We start from the raw sequence: 22874 nt of genomic DNA, 5'->3' as shown, positions 1-22874 counted from the left end.
CCCACCCCCACCCTCGGGACAGAGGATATATCCAACAATCTGAACCCCCCCACCCTCGGGACAGAGAATATATCAAACAATCTGAGCTCCGCCCACCCTCGGGACAGAGAATATATACAACAATCTGAGATCCCCCACCCTCGGGACTGAGAATATATCCAACAGTCTTATCCCCCCACTCTCGGGACAGAGAATATATCCAACAATCTGACCATCCACACCCCTCCGGACAGAGAATATATCCAACAATCTGACCACCCCCCACCCTCGGGACAGAGAATCTATCCAACAATCTGACCCCCCCACCCTCGGACAGAGAATATATCAAACAATCTGACCATCCCCCCGCTGACACTCCGGATAGAGAATATATCCAACAATCTGACACCCCCACCCTCGGGACAGAGAATATATCCAACAATCTGACCATCCCCACCCTCCGGACAGAGAATATATCCAACAATCTGAGCAAACCCCCCCCACCCTCGGGACAGAGAATATATCCAACAATCTAACCATCCACACCCTCCGGACAGAGAATATATCCAACAATCTGACCATCCCCACCCTCCGGACAGAGAGTATGTCCAACAATCTAAGCTCCCCCCACCCTCCGGACAGAGAATATATCCAACAATCTGACGCCCCCCCCCCACCCTCGGGACAGAGAATATATCCAACAATCTGACCCACCCCACCCCCCGTACAGAGAATATATCCAACAATCTGACCATCCCCACCCTCGGGACAGAGAATATATCCAACAATCTGACCCACCCCCCCACCCTCGGGACAGAGAATATGCCCAACAATCTGACCACCCCCCCTACCCTCCGGACAGAGAATGTAGCCAACAATCTGAGCACCCCCACCCACCGGACAGAGAATATATCCAACAATCTGACCCCCCCCACCCTCGGGACAGAGAATATATCCAACCATCTGCCCCCCCCACCCTCAGGACAGAGAATATATCCAACAATCTGACACCCCCCCACCCTCGGGACAGAGAATATATCCAACAATCTGACCACCCCCACCCTCGGGACAGAGAATATATCCAACAATCTGACCATCCCCCCAACCCTCCGGACAGGGAATATATCCAACAATCTGACACCCCACCCTCGGGACAGACAATATATCCTACAATCTGAGCTCCCCCACCCTCGGGACACAGAATATATCCAACAATCTGAGCTCCCCCACCCTCGGGACAGAGAATATATCCAACAATCAGACCCCCCCATCCTCGGGACAGAGAATATATCCAGCAATCTGAGCTCCCCCCACGCTCGGGACAGAGAATTTATCCAACAATCTGAGCACCCCCCCACCCTCCGGACAGAGAATATATCCAATAATCTGACCATCCTCACCCTCGGGAAAGAGAATATATCCAACAATCTGAGTTCCCCCCACACTCGGGACAGAGAATATATCCAACAATTTGAGCTCCCCCCCACCCTCGGGACAGAGAATATATCCAACAATCTGAGCTTCCCCCCCCACCCTCCGGACAGAGAATATATCCAACAATCTGACCATCCTCACCCTTGGGACAGAGAATATATCCAACAATCTGACCCCCCCACCCTCGGAACAGAGAATATATCCAACAATCTGAGCTCCCCCACCCTCCGGACAGAGAATATATCCAACAATCTGACGCCCCCCCCCAACGCTCGGAACAGAGAATATATCCAACAATCTGACCCCCCCCCCCCTCCGGACAGAGAATATATCCAACAATCTGAGCTCACCCACCCTCCGTACAGAGAATATATCGAACAATCTGAACCACCCACACTCGGGACAGAGAATATATCCAACATTCTGACCACCCCCCCACCCTCGGGACAGAGAATATATCCATCAATCTGAGATCCCCCACCCTCGGGACAGAGAATATATCCAACAATCTGAGCTCCCCCCACCCTCCGGACAGAGAATATATCCAACAATCTGACACCCCCCCCACCCTCCGGACAGAGAATATTTCCAACAATCTGACCTCCCCAACCCTCCGGACAGAGAATATGTCAAACAATCTGAGCTCCCCCCACCCTCGGGACAGAGAATCATTCCAACAATCTAAGCTCCCCCCACCCTCCGGACAGAGAATATATCCAACAATCTGACCCCCCCCACCCTCGGGACAGAGGATATATCCAACAATCTGAGCTCCCCCACCCTCGGGACAGAGAATATATCCAACAATCTGAGCTCCCCCACCCTCGGGACAGAGAATATATCCAACATTCAGACCCCCCCATCCTCCGGACAGAGAATATATCCAGCAATCTGACCACCTCCCACCCACCCTCCGGACAGAGAATATATCCAACAATCTGACCACCCCATGCTCAGGACAGAGAATATATCCAGCAATCTGAGCTCCCCCCACCCTCGGGACAGAGAATATATACAACAATCTGACACACCCCCACCCTCAGGACAGAGAATATATCCAGCAATCTGAGCTCCCCCCACCCTCGGGACAGAGAATTTATCCAACAATCTGAGCACCCCCCCACCCTCCGGACAGAGAATATATCCAATAATCTGACCATCCTCACCTTCGGGAAAGAGAATATATCCAACAATCTGAGCTCCCCCCACACTCGGGACAGAGAATATATACAACAATTTGAGCTCCCCACCACCCTCGGGACAGAGAATATATCCAACAATCTGAGCTCCCCCCCCCCACCCTCCGGACAGACAATATATCCAACAATCTGACCATCCTCACCCTTGGGACAGAGAATATATCCAACAATCTGACCCACCCCACCCTCGGGACAGAGAATATATCCAACCATCTGACCACCCCCCACCCTCAGGACAGAGAATATATCCAACAATCTGACACTCCCCCCACTCTCGGGACAGAGAATATATCCAACAATCTGACCACCCCCCACACTCGGGACAGAGAATATATCCAACAATCTGACCATCCCCCCCACCCTCCGGACAGAGAATATGTCCAACAATCTGACACCCACCGCACCGTCGGGACAGAGAATATATCGAACAATCTGAACCCCCCCCCCCACCCATGGGACAGAGAATATATCCAACAATCTCAGCTCCCCCCACCCTCGGGACAGAGAATATATCCAACAATCTGACCACCCCCACCCTCGGGACAGAGAATATAACCAACAATCTGACGCCCCCCACCCCACACTCGGGACAGAGAATATATCCAACAATCTGACCACCCCCCCCCCCCACCCTAGGGACAGAGAATATATCCAACAATCTGACACACCCCCACGCTCGGGACAGAGAATATATCCAACAATCTGACCACCCCCCCCCCCCCACCCTAGGGACAGAGAATATATCCAACAATCTGACACACCCCCACCCTCGGGACAGAGAATATATCCAACAATCTGACCACCCCCACCCTCGGGACAGAGAATATATCCAACAATCTGACCATCCCCCCAACCCTCCGGACAGGGAATATATCCAACAATCTGACACCCCACCCTCGGGACAGACAATATATCCTACAATCTGAGCTCCCCCACCCTCGGGACACAGAATATATCCAACAATCTGAGCTCCCCCACCCTCGGGACAGAGAATATATCCAACAATCAGACCCCCCCATCCTCGGGACAGAGAATATATCCAGCAATCTGAGCTCCCCCCACCCTCGGGACAGAGAATTTATCCAACAATCTGAGCACCCCCCCCACCCTCCGGACAGAGAATATATCCAATAATCTGACCATCCTCACCCTCGGGAAAGAGAATATATCCAACAATCTGAGCTCCCCCCCACACTCGGGACAGAGAATATATCCAACAATTTGAGCTCCCCCCCACCCTCGGGACAGAGAATATATCCAACAATCTGAGCTCCCCCCCCCCACCCTCCGGACAGAGAATATATCCAACAATCTGACCATCCTCACCCTTGGGACAGAGAATATATCCAACAATCTGACCCCCCCACCCTCGGAACAGAGAATATATCCAACAATCTGAGCTCCCCCACCCTCCGGACAGAGAATATATCCAACAATATGACCATCCTCACCCTTGGGACAGAGAATATATATCCAACAATCTGACCCCCCCACCCTCGGAACAGAGAATATATCCAACAATCTGAGCTCCCCCACCCTCCGGACAGAGAATATATCCAACAATCTGACCATCCTCACCCTTGGGACAGAGAATATATATCCAACAATCTGACCCCGCCACCCTGGGAACAGAGAATATATCCAAAAATCTGAGCTCCCCCATCCTCCGGACAGAGAATATATCCAACAATCTGACGCCCCCCCCCCAACGCTCGGAACAGAGAATATATCCAACAATCTGACCCCCCCCCTCCGGACAGAGAATATATCCAACAATCTGAGCTCACCCACCCTCCGTACAGAGAATATATCCAACAATCTGAACCCCCCCACCCTCGGGACAGAGAATATATCGAACAATCTGAAACCACCCACACTCGGGACAGAGAATATATCCAACATTCTGACCACCCCCCCCACCCTCGGGACAGAGAATATATCCATCAATCTGAGATCCCCCACCCTCGGGACAGAGAATATATCCAACAATCTGAGCTCCCCCCACCCTCCGGACAGAGAATATATCCAACAATCTGACACCCCCCCCACCCTCCGGACAGAGAATATTTCCAACAATCTGACCTCCCCAACCCTCCGGACAGAGAATATGTCAAACAATCTGAGCTCCCCCCACCCTCGGGACAGAGAATCATTCCAACAATCTAAGCTCCCCCCCACCCTCCGGACAGAGAATATATCCAACAATCTGACCCCCCCACCCTCGGGACAGAGGATATATCCAACAATCTGAGCTCCCCCACCCTCGGGACAGAGAATATATCCAACAATCTGAGCTCCCCCACCCTCGGGACAGAGAATATATCCAACATTCAGACCCCCCCATCCTCCGGACAGAGAATATATCCAGCAATCTGACCACCTCCCACCCACCCTCCGGACAGAGAATATATCCAACAATCTGACCACCCCATGCTCAGGACAGAGAATATATCCAGCAATCTGAGCTCCCCCCACCCTCGGGACAGAGAATATATACAACAATCTGACACACCCCCCACCCTCAGGACAGAGAATATATCCAGCAATCTGAGCTCCCCCCACCCTCGGGACAGAGAATTTATCCAACAATCTGAGCACCCCCCCACCCTCCGGACAGAGAATATATCCAATAATCTGACCATCCTCACCTTCGGGAAAGAGAATATATCCAACAATCTGAGCTCCCCCCACACTCGGGACAGAGAATATATACAACAATTTGAGCTCCCCCCCACCCTCGGGACAGAGAATATATCCAACAATCTGAGCTCCCCCCCCCCCACCCTCCGGACAGAGAATATATCCAACAATCTGACCATCCTCACCCTTGGGACAGAGAATATATCCAACAATCTGACCCACCCCACCCTCGGGACAGAGAATATATCCAACCATCTGACCACCCCCCACCCTCAGGACAGAGAATATATCCAACAATCTGACACTCCCCCCACTCTCGGGACAGAGAATATATCCAACAATCTGACCACCCCCACACTCGGGACAGAGAATATATCCAACAATCTGACCATCCCCCCCACCCTCCGGACAGAGAATATGTCCAACAATCTGACACCCACCCCACCCTCGGGACAGAGAATATATCGAACAATCTGACCACCCCCACCCTCGGGACAGAGAATATAACCAACAATCTGACGCCCCGCCCCCCCCCCACACTCGGGACAGAGAATATATCCAACAATCTGACTCGCCCCACTCTCGGGACAGAGAATATATCCAACAATCTGACCACCCCCCCCCCCCCCACCCTAGGGACAGAGAATATATCCAACAATCTGACACACCCCCACCCTCGGGACAGAGAATATATCCAACAGTCTGAGCTCCCCCCAACCACGGAACAGAGAATATATCCAACAATCTGAGCACCCCCCCACCATCTGGACAGAGAATATATCCAATAATCTGACCATCCTCACCCTCGGGACAGAGAATATGTCCAACAAACTGACACACCCCCACCCTCGGGACAGAGAATATATCCAACAAACTGAGCTCACCCCACACTCGGGACAGAGAATATATCCAACAATCTGAGCTCCCCCCCACCCTCGGGACAGAGAATATATCCAACAATCAGAGCTCCCCCCCCACCCTCCGGACAGAAAATATATCCAGCAATCTGACCATCCACACCCTTGGGACAGAGAATATATCCAACAATCTGACCCCCCCACACTCGGAACAGAGAATATATCCAACAATCTCAGCTCCCCCACCCTCCGGACAGAGAATATATCCAACAATCTGACCCCCCCCCCCAACGCTCGGAACAGAGAATATATCCAACAATCTGACCCCCCCCCCCCTCCGGACAGAGAATATATCCAACAAGCTGACCATCCCCACCCTCGGGACAGAGAATATATCCAACAATCTGACCTCCCCCACCCTCGGGACAGAGAATATATCCAACAATCTGAGCTCACCCACCCTCCGTAAAGAGAATATATCGAACAATCTGAACCACCCACACTCGGGACAGAGAATATATCCAACATTCTGACCCCCCCCCCCACCCTCGGGACAGAGAATATATCCAACAATCTGAGATCCCCCACCCTCGGGACAGAGAATATATCCAACAATCTGAGCTCCCCCCACCCTCCGGACAGAGAATATATCCAACAATCTGACACCCCTCCCCACTCTCCGGACAGAGAATATATCCAACAATCTGACCACCCACCCACCCTCCGCACAGAGAATATATCCAACAATCTGACCTCCCCAACCCTCCGGACAGAGAATATATCAAACAATCTGAGCTCCCCCCACCCTCGGGACAGAGAATATATCCAACAATCTAAGCTCCCCCCACCCTCCGGACAGAGAATATATCCAACAATCTGACCACCCCGCCACCCTCGGGACAGAGGATATATCCAACAATCTGAACCCCCCCACCCTCGGGACAGAGAATATATCAAACAATCTGAGCTCCGCCCACCCTCGGGACAGAGAATATATCCAACAATCTGAGATCCCCCACCCTCGGGACAGGGAATATATCCAACAGTCTTATCCCCCCACTCTCGGGACAGAGAATATATCCAACAATCTGACCATCCACACCCTCCGGTCAGAGAATATATCCAACAATCTGACCCCCCCCACCCTCGGGACAGAGAATATATCCAACAATCTGACCCCCCCACCCTCGGGACACAGAATATATCCAACAATCTGACACCCCCCCACCCTCGGGACAGACAATATATCAAACAATCTGACCATCCCCCCCCTGACACTCCGGATAGAGAATATATCCAACAATCTGACCCCCCCACCCTCGGGACAGAGAATATATCCAACAATCTGACCATCCCCACCCTCCGGACAGAGAATATATCCAACAATCTGACCCCCCCCACCGTCGGGACAGAGAATATATCCAACAATCTGAGCAAACCCCCCCCACCCTCGGGACAGAGAATATATCCAACAATCTAACCATCCACACCCTCCGGACAGAGAATATATCCAACAATCTGACCATCCCCACCCTCCGGACAGAGAGTATGTCCAACAATCTAAGCTCCCCCCACCCTCCGGACAGAGAATATATCCAGCAATCTGACCACCTCCCATCCACCCTCCGGACAGAGAATATATCCAACAATCTGACCACCCATGCTCCGGACAGAGAATATATCCAACAATCTGAGCTCCCCCCAGCCTCGGGACAGAGAATATATCCAACAATCTGACACACCCCCACCCTCGGGACAGAGAATATATCCAGCAATCTGAGCTCCCCCCACCCTCGGGACAGAGAATTTATCCAACAATCTGAGCACCCCCCCCACCCTCCGGACAGAGAATATATCCAATAATCTGACCATCCTCACCCTCGGGAATGAGAATATATCCAACAATCTGAGCTCCCCCCACACTCGGGACAGAGAATATATCCAACAATCTGAGCTCCCCCTCCACCCTCCGGACAGAGAATATATCCAACAATCTGACCATCCTCACGCTTGGGACAGAGAATATATCCAACAATCTGACCCCCCCCACCCCAACGCTCGGAACAGGGAATATATCCAACAATCTGACCATCCTCACCCTCCGGACAGAGAATATATCCAACAATCTGACCCCCCCCCCCCAACGCTCGGAACAGAGAATATATCCAACAATCTGACCCCCCCCCCTCCGGACAGAGAATATATCCAACAATCTGAGCTCACCCACCCTCCGTACAGAGAATATATCGAACAATCTGAACCACCCACACTCGGGACAGAGAATATATCCAACAATCTGACCCCCCCACCCCAACGCTCGGAACAGGGAATATATCCAACAATCTGACCATCCTCACCCTCCGGACAGAGAATATATCCAACAATCTGACCCCCCCCCCCAACGCTCGGAACAGAGAATATATCCAACAATCTGACCCCCCCCCCTCCGGACAGAGAATATATCCAACAATCTGAGCTCACCCACCCTCCGTACAGAGAATATATCGAACAATCTGAACCACCCACACTCGGGACAGAGAATATATCCAACAATCTGACCATCCCCACCCTCCGGACAGAGAATATATCCAACAATCTGACCCCCCCCAAACGCTCGGAACAGAGAATATATCCAACAATCTGACCCCCCCCCCCTCCGGACAGAGAATATATCCAACAATCTGACACCCCCCCCACCCTCCGGACAGAGAATATATCCAACAATCTGACCCCCCCCAACGCTCGGAACAGAGAATATATCCAACAATCTGACCCCCCCCCCTCCGGACAGAGAATATATCCAACAATCTGAGCTCACCCACCCTCCGTACAGAGAATATATCGAACAATCTGAACCACCCACACTCGGGACAGAGAATATATCCAACAATCTGACCATCCCCCACCCTCCGGACAGAGAATATATCCAACAATCTGACCCCCCCTCCAACGCTCGGAACAGAGAATATATCCAACAATCTGACCATCCCCACCCTCGGGACAGAGAATATATCCAACAATCTGACCTCCCCCACCCTCGGGACAGAGAATGTATCCAACAATCTGAGCTCACCCACCCTCCGGACAGAGAATATATCCAACAATCTGAGACCCCCCCCACCCTCCGGACAGAGAATATTTCCAACAATCTGACCTCCCCAACCCTCCGGACAGAGAATATATCAAACAATCTGAGCTCCCCCCACCCTCGGGACAGAGAATCATTGCAACAATCTAAGCTCCCCCCACCCTCCGGACAGAGAATATATCCAACAATCTGACCCCCCCACCCTCGGGACAGAGGATATATCCAACAATCTGAGCTCCCCCACCCTCGGGACAGAGAATATATCCAACAATCTGAGCTCCCCCACCCTCGGGACAGAGAATATATCCAACAATCAGACCCCCCCATCCTCCGGACAGAGAATATATCCAACAATCTGACCCCCCCATGCTCAGGACAGAGAATATATCCAACAATCTGAGCTCCCCCCACCCTCGGGACAGAGAATATATCCAACAATCTGAGCTCCCCCCACCCTCGGGACAGAGAATATATCCAGCATTCTGAGCTCCCACCACACTCGGGTCAGAGAATATATCCAATAATCTGACCATCCTCACCCTCGGGACAGAGAATATATCCAACAATCTGACACACCCCCACCCTCGGGACAGAGAATATATCCAACAATCTGAACTCCCCCACCCTCCAGACAGAGAATATATCCAACAATCTGACACCCCCCCACCCTCGGGGCAGAGAAAATATCCAACAATCTGACCCCCCCCCCCTCCGGACAGAGAATATATCCAACCATCTGAATCCCCCAGCCTCCGGACAGAGAATATATCCAACAATCTGAGCTCCCCCACCCTCGGGACAGAGAATATCTCCAACAATCTGAACCCCCACCCTCCGGACAGACTATATATCCAACAATCTGACCGTCCCCACCCTTGGGACAGAGAAAATATCCAACAATCTGAGCTCCCCCCACCATTCGGACAGAGATTATATCCAACAATCTGACCCCCACCCACCCTCCAGACAGATAATATATCCATCAATCTGAGCTCCCCCACCCTCGAAACAGAGAATATATCCAACAATCTGACTCCCCCCCACACTCCGGACAGAGAATATATCCAACAGTCTGACCATCCCCACCCTCGGGACAGAGAATATATCCAACAATCTGACCATCCCCACCCACCAGACAGAGAATATATCCAACAATCTGAGCTCCCCCACCCTCGGAACATAGAATATATCCAACAATCTGACCCCCCCCCCACTCTACGGACAGAGAATATATCGAACAATCCGACCACCCCCCCACCCTCGGGACAGAGAATATATCCAACAATCTGACCACCCCCACCCTCCGGACAGAGAATATATCCAACAATCTGAGCTCCCTAACCCTCGGGACAGAAAATATATCCAACAGTCTGACATCCCCCCACAATCTGGACAGAGAATATATCCAATAATCTGACACCCCCCCCACCCTCCGGACAGAGAATAGATTCAACAATCTGAACCCCCCACCCTCCGGACAGAGAATATATCCAACAATCTGACCTCCCCCACACTCCGGACAGAGAATATATCAAACAATCTGACCATCCCCACCCTTGGGACAGAGAAAATATCCAACAATCTGAGCTCCCCCCACCATTCGGACAGAGATTATATCCAACAATCTGACCCCCACCCACCCTCCGGACAGATAATGTATCCAACAATCAGAGCTCCCCCACCCTCGGGACAGAGAATATATCCAACAATCTGACCCCCCCCCACCCTCCGGACAGATAATATATCCAACAATCTGACCCCCACCCACCCTCCGGACAGATAATGTATCCAACAATCAGAGCTCCCCCACCCTCGGGACAGAGAATATATCCAACAATCTGACCCCCCCCCCACCCTCCGGACAGATAATATATCCAACAATCTGAGCTCCCCCCACCCACCCGACAGAGAATATATCTAACTATCTGAGCTCCCCCCACCCTCCGGACAGAGAGTATATCCAACAATCTGAGCTCCCGCAACATCCGGACAGAGAATATATCCAACAATCTGAGCTCCCACACCCTAGGGACAGAGAATATATCCAACAATCTGAACCCCCCCACCCTCCGGACAGAGAATATATCCAACAATCAGACCCCCCCCACCCTCCGGACAGAGAATATATCCAACAATCTGACACCCACCCACCCTCGGGGCAGAGAAAATATACAACAATCTGACCCCCCCCACCCTCCGGACAGAGAATATATCCAACCATCTGAATCCCCCAGCCTCCGGACAGAGAATATATCCAACAATTGGAGCTCCCCCACACTCCGGACAGAGAATATATCCAACAATCTGAGCTCCCCCACCGTCGGGACAGAGAATATATCCAACAATCTGACCATCCCCACCTTCGGACCAGAGAATATATCCAACAATCTGACCATCCCCACCCACCAGACAGAGAATATATCCAACAATCTGAGCTCCCCCACCCTCGGAACAGAGAATATATCCAACAATCTGAGCTCCCACATCCTCGGGACAGAGAATATATCCAACAATCTGACCCCCCCCCACACACGGGACAGAGAATATATCCAACAATCTGAGCTCCCCCAACATCCGGACAGAGAATATATCCAACAATCTGAGCTCCCCCACCCTCGGGACAGAGAATATATCCAACAATCTGACCCCCCCCCCCACCCTCCGGACAGAGAATATATCCAACAATCTGACCCCCCCCCCACCCTCCGGACAGAGAATATATCCAACAATCTGACACCCCCCCACCCTCGGGGCAGAGAAAATATACAACAATCTGACCCCCCCCACCCTCCGGACAGAGAATATATCCAACCATCTGAATCCCCCAGCCTCCGGACAGAGAATATATCCAACAAATTGAGCTCCCCCACACTCCGGACAGAGAATATATCCAACAATCTGAGCTCCCCCACCCTCGGGACAGAGAATATCTCCAACAATCTGACCCCCCCACCCTCGGGACAGAGAATATATCCAACAATCTGACCCCCCCCCCCCCACTCTACGGACAGAGAATATATCCAACAATCTGACCATCCCCACCCTTGGGACAGAGAAAGTATCCAACAATCTGAGCTCCCCCCACCATTCGGACAAATATTATATCCAACAATCTGACCATTCCCACGCTCGGGACAGAGAATATATCCAACAATCTGACCTCCCCCACCCTCGCGACAGAGAATATATCCAACAATCTGAGCTCCCCCATCCTCGGGACAGAAAATATATTCAACAATCTGACCCCGCCCCACCCTCGGGACAGAGAATATATCCAACAATCTGAGCTCCCCCAACATCCGGACAGAAAATATATCCAACAATCTGAGCTCCCCCACCCTCGGGACAGAGAATATATCCAACAATCTGAACCCCCCACCCTCCGGACAGAGAATATATCCAACCATCTGACCCACCCCACCCTCCGGACGGAGAATATATCCAACAATCTGACACCCCCCCACCCAAGGGGCAGAGAAAATATACAACAATCTGACCCCCCCCCCACCCTCCGAACAGAGAATATATCCAACCATCTGAATCCCCCAGCCTCCGGACAGAGAATATATCCAACAATCTGAGCTCCCCCACACTCCGGACAGAGAATATATCCAACAATCTGAGCTCCCCCACCCTCGGGACAGAGAATATATCCAACAATCTGACCATCCCCACCTTCGGACCAGAGAATATATCCAACAATCTGACCATCCCCACCCAACAGACAGAGAATATATCCAACAATCTGAGCTCCCCCACCCTCGGAACAGAGAATATATCCAACAATCTGAGCTCCCCCATCCTCGGGACAGAGAATATATCCAAGAATCTGAGCTCCCCCAACATCCGGACAGAGAATATATCCAACAATCTGAGCTCCCCCACCCTCGGGACAGAGAATATATCCAACAATCTGAACCCCCCACCCTCCGGACAGAGAATATATCCAACAATCTGACCCCCCCCACCCTCCGGACAGAGAATATATCCAACAATCTGACACCCCCCCACCCTCGGGGCAGAGAAAATATACAACAATCTGACCCCCCCCCACCCTCCGGACAGAGAATATATCCAACCATCTGAATCCCCCAGCCTCCGGACAGAGAATATATCCAACAATCTGAGCTCCCCCACACTCCGGACAGAGAATATATCCAACAATCTGAGCTCCCCCACCCTCGGGACAGAGAATATCTCCAACAATCTGACCCCCCCACCCTCGGGACAGAGAATATATCCAACAATCTGACCCCCCCCCCCACTCTACGGACAGAAAATATATCGAACAATCCGACCACCCCCCCACCCTCGGGACAGAGAATATATCCAACAATCTGACCACCCCCACCCTCCGGACAGAGAATATATCCAACAATCTGAGCTCCCTAACCCTCGGGACAGAAAATATATCCAACAATCTGACATCCCCCCCACAATCCGGACAGAGAATATATCCAATAATCTGACACCCCCCCCCCACCCTCCGGACAGAGAATAGATTCATCAATCTGAACCCCCCACCCTCCGGACAGAGAATATATCCAACAATCTGACCTCCCCCACCCTCCGGACGTAGAATATATCCAACAATCTGACACCCCCCCACCCTCGGGGCAGAGAAAATATCCAACAATCTGACCCCCCCCCCACCCTCCGGGCAGAGAATATATCCAACAATCTGAGCTCCCCAACACTCCGGACAGAGAATATATCCAACAATCTGAGCTCCCCCACCCTCAGGACAGAGAATATCTCCAACAATCTGACCCCCCCACCCTCTGGACAGAGAATATATCCAACAATCTGACCATTCCCACGCTCGGGACAGAGAATATATCCAACAATCTGACCTCCCCCACCCTCGGGACACAGAATATATCCAACAATCTGAGCTCCCCCATCCTCGGGACAGAGAATATATCCAACAATCTGACCCCGCCCCACCCTCGGGACAGAGAATATATCCAACAATCTGAGCTCCCCCAACATCCGGACAGAGAATATATCCAACAATCTGAGCTCCCCCACCCTCGGGACAGAGAATATATCCAACAATCTGAACCCCCCACCCTCCGGACAGAGAAAATATACAACAATCTGACCCCCCCCACCCTCCGGACAGAGAATATATCCAACCATCTGAATCCCCCAGCCTCCGGACAGAGAATATATCCAACAATCTGAGCTCCCCCACACTCCGGACAGAGAATATATCCAACAATCTGAGCTCCCCCACCCTCGGGACAGAGAATATATCCAACAATCTGAGCTCCCCCACCCTCGGGACAGAGAATATATCCAACAATCTGACCATGCCCACCTTCGGACCAGAGAATATATCCAACAATCTGACCATCCCCACCCACCAGACAGAGAATATATCCAACAATCTGAGCTCCCCCACCCTCGGAACAGAGAATATATCCAACAATCTGAGCTCCCCCATCCTCGGGACAGAAAATATATCCAACAATCTGACCCCCCCCCCCCACCCTCGGGACAGAGAATATATCCAACAATCTGAGCTCCCCCAACATCCGGACAGAGAATATATCCAACAATCTGAGCTCCCCCACCCTCGGGACAGAGAATATATCCAACAATCTGAACCCCCCACCCTCCGGACAGAGAATATATCCAACAATCTGACCCCCCCCCACCCTCCGGACAGAGAATATATCCAACAATCTGACACCCCCCCACCCTCGGGGCAGAGAAAATATACAACAATCTGACCCCCCCCACCCTCCGGACAGAGAATATATCCAACAATCTGACACCCCCCCCCCCCCACCCTCGGGACAGAGGATGTATCCAACAATCTGAACCCCCCCACCCTCGGGACAGCGAATATATCAAACAATCTGAGCTCCCTAACCCTCGGGACAGAAAATATATCCAACAATCTGACATCCCCCCACAATCCGGACAGAGAATATATCCAATAATCTGACACCCCCCCCCCCACCCTCCGGACAGAGAATAGATTCAACAATCTGAACCCCCCACCCTCCAGACAGAGAATATATCCAACAATCTGACCTCCCCCACCCTCCGGACAGAGAATATATCCAACAGTCTGACACCCCCCCACCCTCGGGGCAGAGAAAATATCCAACAATCTGACCCCCCCCCCACCCTCCGGACAGAGAATATATCCAACCATCTGAATCCCCCAGCCTCCGGGCAGAGAATATATCCAACAATCTGAGCTCCCCCACACTCCGGACAGAGAATATATCCAACAATCTGAGCTCCCCCACCCTCGGGACAGAGAATATCTCCAACAATCTGACCCCCCCACCCTCCGGACAGAGTATATATCCAACAATGTGACCATCCCCACCCTTGGGACAGAGAATATATCCAACAATCTGACCACCCCCACCCTCCGGACAGAGAATATATCCAACAATCTGAGCTCCCTAACCCTCGGGACAGAAAATATATCCAACAGTCTGACATCCCCCCACAATCCGGACAGAGAATATATCCAATAATCTGACACCCCCCCCCACCCTCCGGACAGAGAATAGATTCAACAATCTGAACCCCCCACCCTCCGGACAGAGAATATATCCAACAATCTGACCTCCCCCACCCTCCGGACAGAGAATATATCCAACAATCTGACCATCCCCACCCTTGGGACAGAGAAAATATCCAACAATCTGACCATCCCCACCCTCCGGACAGAGAATATATCCAACAATCTGAGCTCCCCCACCCTCGGGACAGAGAATATTTCCAAAAATCTGACCCCCCCCACCCTCGGGACCGAGAATATATCCAACAATCTGACCCCCCCCCCACCCTCCGGACAGAGAAAATATCCAACAAACTGAGCTCCCCCACCCTCGGGACAGAGAATATATCCAACAATCTGACCCCCCCCCCCACTCTCCGGACAGAGAATGTATCGCACAATCTGACCACCCCCCCACCCTTGGGGCAGAGAATATATCCAACAATCTGACCCCCCCCCACCCTCAGAACAGAGAACATATCCAACATTCTGACACCCCCCCACCCTCTGAACAGAGAATATATCCAACTATCTGAGCTCCCCCACCCTCCGGACAGAGAATATATCCAACAATCTGACCCCCCCCCCACCCTCGGAACAGAGAATATATCCAACAATCTGAAGCCCCTCCCTCCGGACAGAGAATTTATCCAACAATCTGACCTCCCCCACCCTCGGGACAGAGGATATATCCAACAATCTGTGCTCCCCCACCCTCGGGACAGAAAATATATCCAACAATCTGACCATCCCCCCCCACCCTCGGGACAGATTATATATCCAACAATCTGAGCTCCCCCAATATCCAGACAGAGAATATGTCCAACAATCTGACACACCCCCCCACCCTCCGGACAGAGAATATATCCAACAATCTGACCCCCCCACCACCCTCTGCACAGAGAATATATCCAACAATATGACCTCCCCCACCCTCCGGACACAGAATATATCCAACAATCTGACCGCCCCCCACCCTCGGAACAGAGAATATATCCAACAATCTGAAGCCCCCCCCTCCGGACAGAGAATTTATCCAACAATCTGACCTCCCCCACCCTCGGGACAGAGGATATATCCAACAATCTGAGCTCCCCCACCCTCGGGACAGAGAATATATCCAACAATCTGACCCCCCCCCCACTCTCCGGACAGAGAATGTATCGAACTATCTGACCCCCCCACCCTCCGGACAGAGATTATATCCAACAATCTGACCCCCCACCCCACCCTCCGGACAGAGAATATATCCAACAATCCCAGCTCCCCCACCCTCCGGACAGAGAATATATCCAACAATCTGAGCTCCCACACCCTCGGGACAGAGAATATATCCAACAATCTGACCCCCCCACCCTCCGGACAGAGATTATATCCAACAATCTGACCCCCCACCCCACCCTCCGGACAGAGAATATATCCAACAATCCCAGCTCCCCCACCCTCCGGACAGAGAATATATCCAACAATCTGAGCTCCCACACCCTCGGGACAGAGAATATATCCAACAATCTGACCCCCCCACCCTCCGGACAGAGTATATATCCAACAATCTGACCACCCCCACCCTCCGGACAGAGAATATATCCAACAATCTGAGCTCCCTAACCCTCGGGACAGAAAATATATCCAACAATCTGACATCCCCCCACAATCCGGACAGAGAATATATCCAATAATCTGACACCCCCCCCCACCCTCCGGACAGAGAATAGATTCAACAATCTGAACCCCCCACCCTCCGGACAGAGAATATATCCAACAATCTGACCTCCCCCACCCTCGGGACAGAGAATATATCCAACAATCTGAACCCCCCACCCTCGGGGCAGAGAAAATATCCAACAATCTGAACCCCCCACCCTCCGGACAGAGAATATATCCAACAATCTGAACTCCCCCACCCTCGGGACAGAGAATATATCCAACAATCTGAACCCCCCACCCTCCGGACAGAGAATATATCCAACAATCTGAACTCCCCCACCCTCCGGACAGAGAATATATCCAACAATCTGACACCCCCCCACCCTCGGGGCAGAGAAAATATCCAACAATCTGACCACCCCCCACCCTCCGGACAGAGAATATATCCAACCATCTGAATCCCCCAGCCTCCGGGCAGAGAATATATCCAACAATCTGAGCTCCCCCACACTCCGGACAGAGAATATATCCAGCAATCTGAGCTCCCCCACCCTCGGGACAGAGAATATCTCCAACAATCTGACCCCCCCACCCTCCGGACAGAGTATATATCCAACAATCTGACCATCCCCACCCTTGGGACAGAGAAAATATCCAACAATCTGAGCTCCCCCACCGTCGAGACAGAGAATATATCCAACAATCTGACCCCCCCCACCCTCCGGACAGCGTATATATCCAACAATCTGAGCTCCCCCCACCCTCCGAACAGAGAATATATCCAACAATCTGATCTCCCCCCACCCTCCGGACAGAGAATATATCCAACAATCTGACCCCCCTCAACCTCGGGTCAGAGAATATATCCAACAATCTGACTCCCCCCCACACTCCGGACAGAGAATATATCCAACAGTCTGACCATCCCCACCCTCGGGACAGAGAATATATCCAACAATCTGACCATCCCCACCCACCAGACAGAGAATATATCCAACAATCTGAGCTCCCCCACCCTCGGAACAGAGAATATATCCAACAATCTGACCCCCCCCCCCCACTCTACGGACAGAGAATATATCGAACAATCCGACGACCCCCCCACCCTCGGGACAGAGAATATATCCAACAATCTGACCACCCCCACCCTCCGGACAGAGAATATATCCAACAATCTGAGCTCCCTAACCCTCGGGACAGAAAATATATCCAACAGTCTGACATCCCCCCACAATACGGACAGAGAATATATCCAATAATCTGACACCCCCCCCCCCACACTGGGGACAGAGAATATATCCAACAATCTGACCATCCCCACCCTTGGGACAGAGAAAATATCCAACAATCTGAGCTCCCCCCACCATTCGGACAGAGATTATATCCAACAATCTGACCCCCACCCACCCTCCGGACAGATAATATATCCAACAATCTGAGCTCCCCCACCCTCGGGACAGAGAATATATCCAACAATCTGACCCCCCCCCCCCACCCTCCGGACAGATAATATATCCAACAATCTGAGCTCCCCCCACCCTCCCGACAGAGAATATATCTAACAATCTGAGCTCCCCCCACCCTCCGGACAGAGAATATATCCAACAATCTGAGCTCCCCCACCCTCGGGACAGAGAATATTTCCAACAATCTGATACCCCCCACCCTCGGGACCGAGAATATATCCAACAATCTGACCCCCCCCCCCACCCTCCGGACAGAGAAAATATCCAACAATCTGACCATCCCCACCCTCCGGACAGAGAATATATCCAACAATCTGAGCTCCCCCACCCTCGGGACAGAGAATATATCCAACAATCTGACCCCCCCCCCACTCTCCGGACAGAGAATGTATCGCACAATCTGACCACCCCCCCACCCTCGGGACAGAGAATATATCCAACAATCTGAAGCCCCCCCCTCCGGACAGAGAATTTATCCAACAATCTGACCTCCCCCGCCCTCGGGACAGAGGATATATCCAACAATCTGAGCTCCCCCACCCTCGGGACAGAAAATATATCCAACATTCTGACCTCCCCCCCCCACCCTCGGGACAGATTATATATCCAACAATCTGAGCTCCCCCAATATCCAGTCAGAGAATATGTCCAACAATCTGACACACCCCCCCACCCTCCGGACAGAGAATATATCCAACAATCTGAGCTCCCCCCACCCTCCGGACACAGAATATATCCAACAATCTGAACCACCCACCCTCCGGACAAAGAAAATATCCAACAATCTGAGCTCCCCCCACCCTCCGGACAGAGAATATATCCAATAATCTCACCATCCCCCACCCTCCGGACAGAGAATATATTCAACAATCTGAGCTCCCCTACCCTCGGGACAGAGAATATATCCAACAATCTGACCCCCCCCCCCCCACTCTCCGGACAGAGAATGTATCGAACTATCTGACCCCCCCACCCTCCGGACAGAGATTATATCCAACAATCTGACCCCCCCCCCCACCCTCCGGACAGAGAATATATCCAACAATCCGAGCTCCCCCACCCTCCGGACAGAGAATATATCCAACAATCTGACCCCCCCACCCTCCGGACAGAGTATATATCCAACAATCTGACCATCCCCACCCTTGGGACAGAGAATATATCCAACAATCTGAGTTCCCCCACCCTTCGGACAGAGATTATATCCAACAATCTGACCCCCCCACCCTCCGGACAGATAATATATCCAACAATCTGACACCCGCCCACTCTCCGGACAGAGGGATATATCCAACAATCTGACACCCCCCCACCCTCGGGACAGAGAATATATCCAACAATCTGACCCCCCCCCCTCCGGACAGAGAATATATCCAACAATCTAAACCCCCCCACCCTCGGGACAGAAGAATATATCCAAAAATCTGACCCCCCCCCCTCCGGACAGAGAATATATCCAACAATCTGAACCCCCCACCCTCCGGACAGAGAATATATCCAACAATCTGAGCTCCCCCACACTCCGGACAGAGAATATGTCCAACAATCTGACACCGCCCCACTCCCCGGACAGAGAATATATCCAACAATCTGAGCTCCCCCACCCTCCGGACAGATAACATATTCAGCAATATGACACTCCCCCCCCACCCTCCAGACACAGAATATATCCAACAATCTGCCCCCCCCACGCTCCGGACAGAGAATATATCCAACAATCTGAGCTCCCCCCCCTACCCTCCGGACAGAGAATATATCCAACAATCTGACCCACCCCACCCTCGGGACAGAGAATATATCCAACAATCTGACTCCCGCCCCACCCTCCGGACAGAGATTATATCCAACAATCTGAGCTCCCCCACCCTCAGGGCAGAGAATATATCCAACAATCTGAACCCCCCCACCCTCTGGTCAGAGAATATATCCAACAAACTGAGCTCCCCCACCCTCCGGACAGAGAATATATCCAACAATCTGCCCCCCCCCACCCTCCGGACAGAGAATATATCCAACAATCTGATCTCCCCCACCCTCGGGACAGAGAATATATCCAACAATCTGAGCTCCCCCCACCCTCCAGACAGAGAATATATCCAAAAGTCTGACCCCCCCACCCTCCGGACAGAGAATATATCCAACAATCTGACCATCCCCAACCTCGGGACAGAGAATATATCCAACAATCTGAGCTCCCCCCACTCTCGGGACAGAGAATATATCCAACAATCTGAGCTCCCCCACCCTCGGGACAGAGAATATATCCAACAATCTCACCCCCCACCCTCCGGATGGAGAATATATCCAACAATCTGAGCTCCCCCACCCTCGGGACAGAGAATATATCCAACAATCTGACCCCACCCCTACCCTCCGGACAGAGAATATATCCAACAATCTGACCACCCTCCCCACCCTCGGGACAGAGAATATATCCAACAATCTGACCACCCCCCCCCCACCCTCCGGACAGAGAATATATCCAACAATCTGAGCTCCCCCCACCCTCGGGACAGAGAATATATCCAACAATCTGAGCTCCCCCACCCTCGGGACAGAGAATATATCCAACAATCTCACCCCCCACCCTCCGGATAGAGAATATATCCAACAATCTGAGCTCCCCCACCCTCGGGACAGAGAATATATCCAACAATCTCACCCCCCACCCTCCGGACAGAGAATATTTCCAACAATCTGAGCTCCCCCACCCTCGGGACAGAGAATATATCCAACAATCTGAGCTCCCCCACCCTCGGGACAGAGAATATATCCAACAATCTCACCCCCCACCCTCCGGATAGAGAATATATCCAACAATCTGACCCCACCCCTACCCTCCGGACAGAGAATATATCCAACAATCTGACCACCCTCCCCACCCTCGGGACAGAGAATATATCCAACAATCTGACCACCCCCCCCCCCCACCCTCCGGACAGAGAATATATCCAACAATCTGACCATCCCCCAACCTCCGGACAGAGAATATATCCAACAATCTGACCCCCCCCCCCCCACGCTCGGGACAGAGAATATATCGAACAATCTGACCCCCCACCCTCCGGACAGAGATTATATCCAACAATCTGACCCCCCCCCCACGCTCGGGACAGAGAATATATCGAACAATCTGACCCCCCACCCTCCGGACAGAGATTATATCCAACCATCTGACCCCCCCCCCACGCTCGGGACAGAGAATATGTCGAACAATCTGACCCCCCACCCTCCGGACAGAGATTATATCCAACAATCTGACCCCCCCCCACGCTCGGGACAGAGAATATATCGAACAATCTGACCCCCCCACCCTCGGGACAGAGAATATATCCAACAGTCTTACCCCCCCACCCTCGGGACAGAGAATATATCCAACAATCTGACTATCCCCACCCACGGGACAGAGAATATATCCAAAAATCTGAGCTCCCCCACCCTCCGGACAGAGAGTATATCCAACAATCTGACCATCCCCACCCTCCGGACAGAGAATATATCCAACAATCTGACCCCCCCCCCACACTCGGGACAGAGAATATATCCAACAATCTGACCATCCCCCTCCACCCTCCGGACAGAGAATATATCCAACAATCTGACCCCCCCCCCACCCTCCGGACAGAGAATATATCCAACAATCTGCCCCCCCCCCACCCTCCGGACAGAGAATATATCCAACAATCTGAGCTCCCCCACCCTCGGGACAGAGAATATATCCAACAATCTGACCCCCCCCACCCTCGGGACAGAGAATATATCCAACAATCTGACCACCCCCCACCCTTGGGACAGAGAATATATCCAACAATCTGACCCCCCCACCCTTGGGACAGAGAATATATCCAACAATCTGACCATCCCCACCCTCGGGACCGAGAATATATCCAACAATCTGACCATCCCCACCCTTGGGACAGAGAATATATCCAACAATCTGACCCCCCCACCCTTGGGACAGAGAATATATCCAACAATCTGACCATCCCCACCCTCGGGACAGAGAATATATCCAATAATCTGACCATCCCCACC

The sequence above is a fragment of the Hypanus sabinus genome, chromosome 6, assembly GCF_030144855.1.
Source record: "Hypanus sabinus isolate sHypSab1 chromosome 6, sHypSab1.hap1, whole genome shotgun sequence".
Lineage (NCBI taxonomy): Eukaryota > Metazoa > Chordata > Chondrichthyes > Myliobatiformes > Dasyatidae > Hypanus > Hypanus sabinus.
This window is presented reverse-complemented; position numbering follows the sequence as displayed.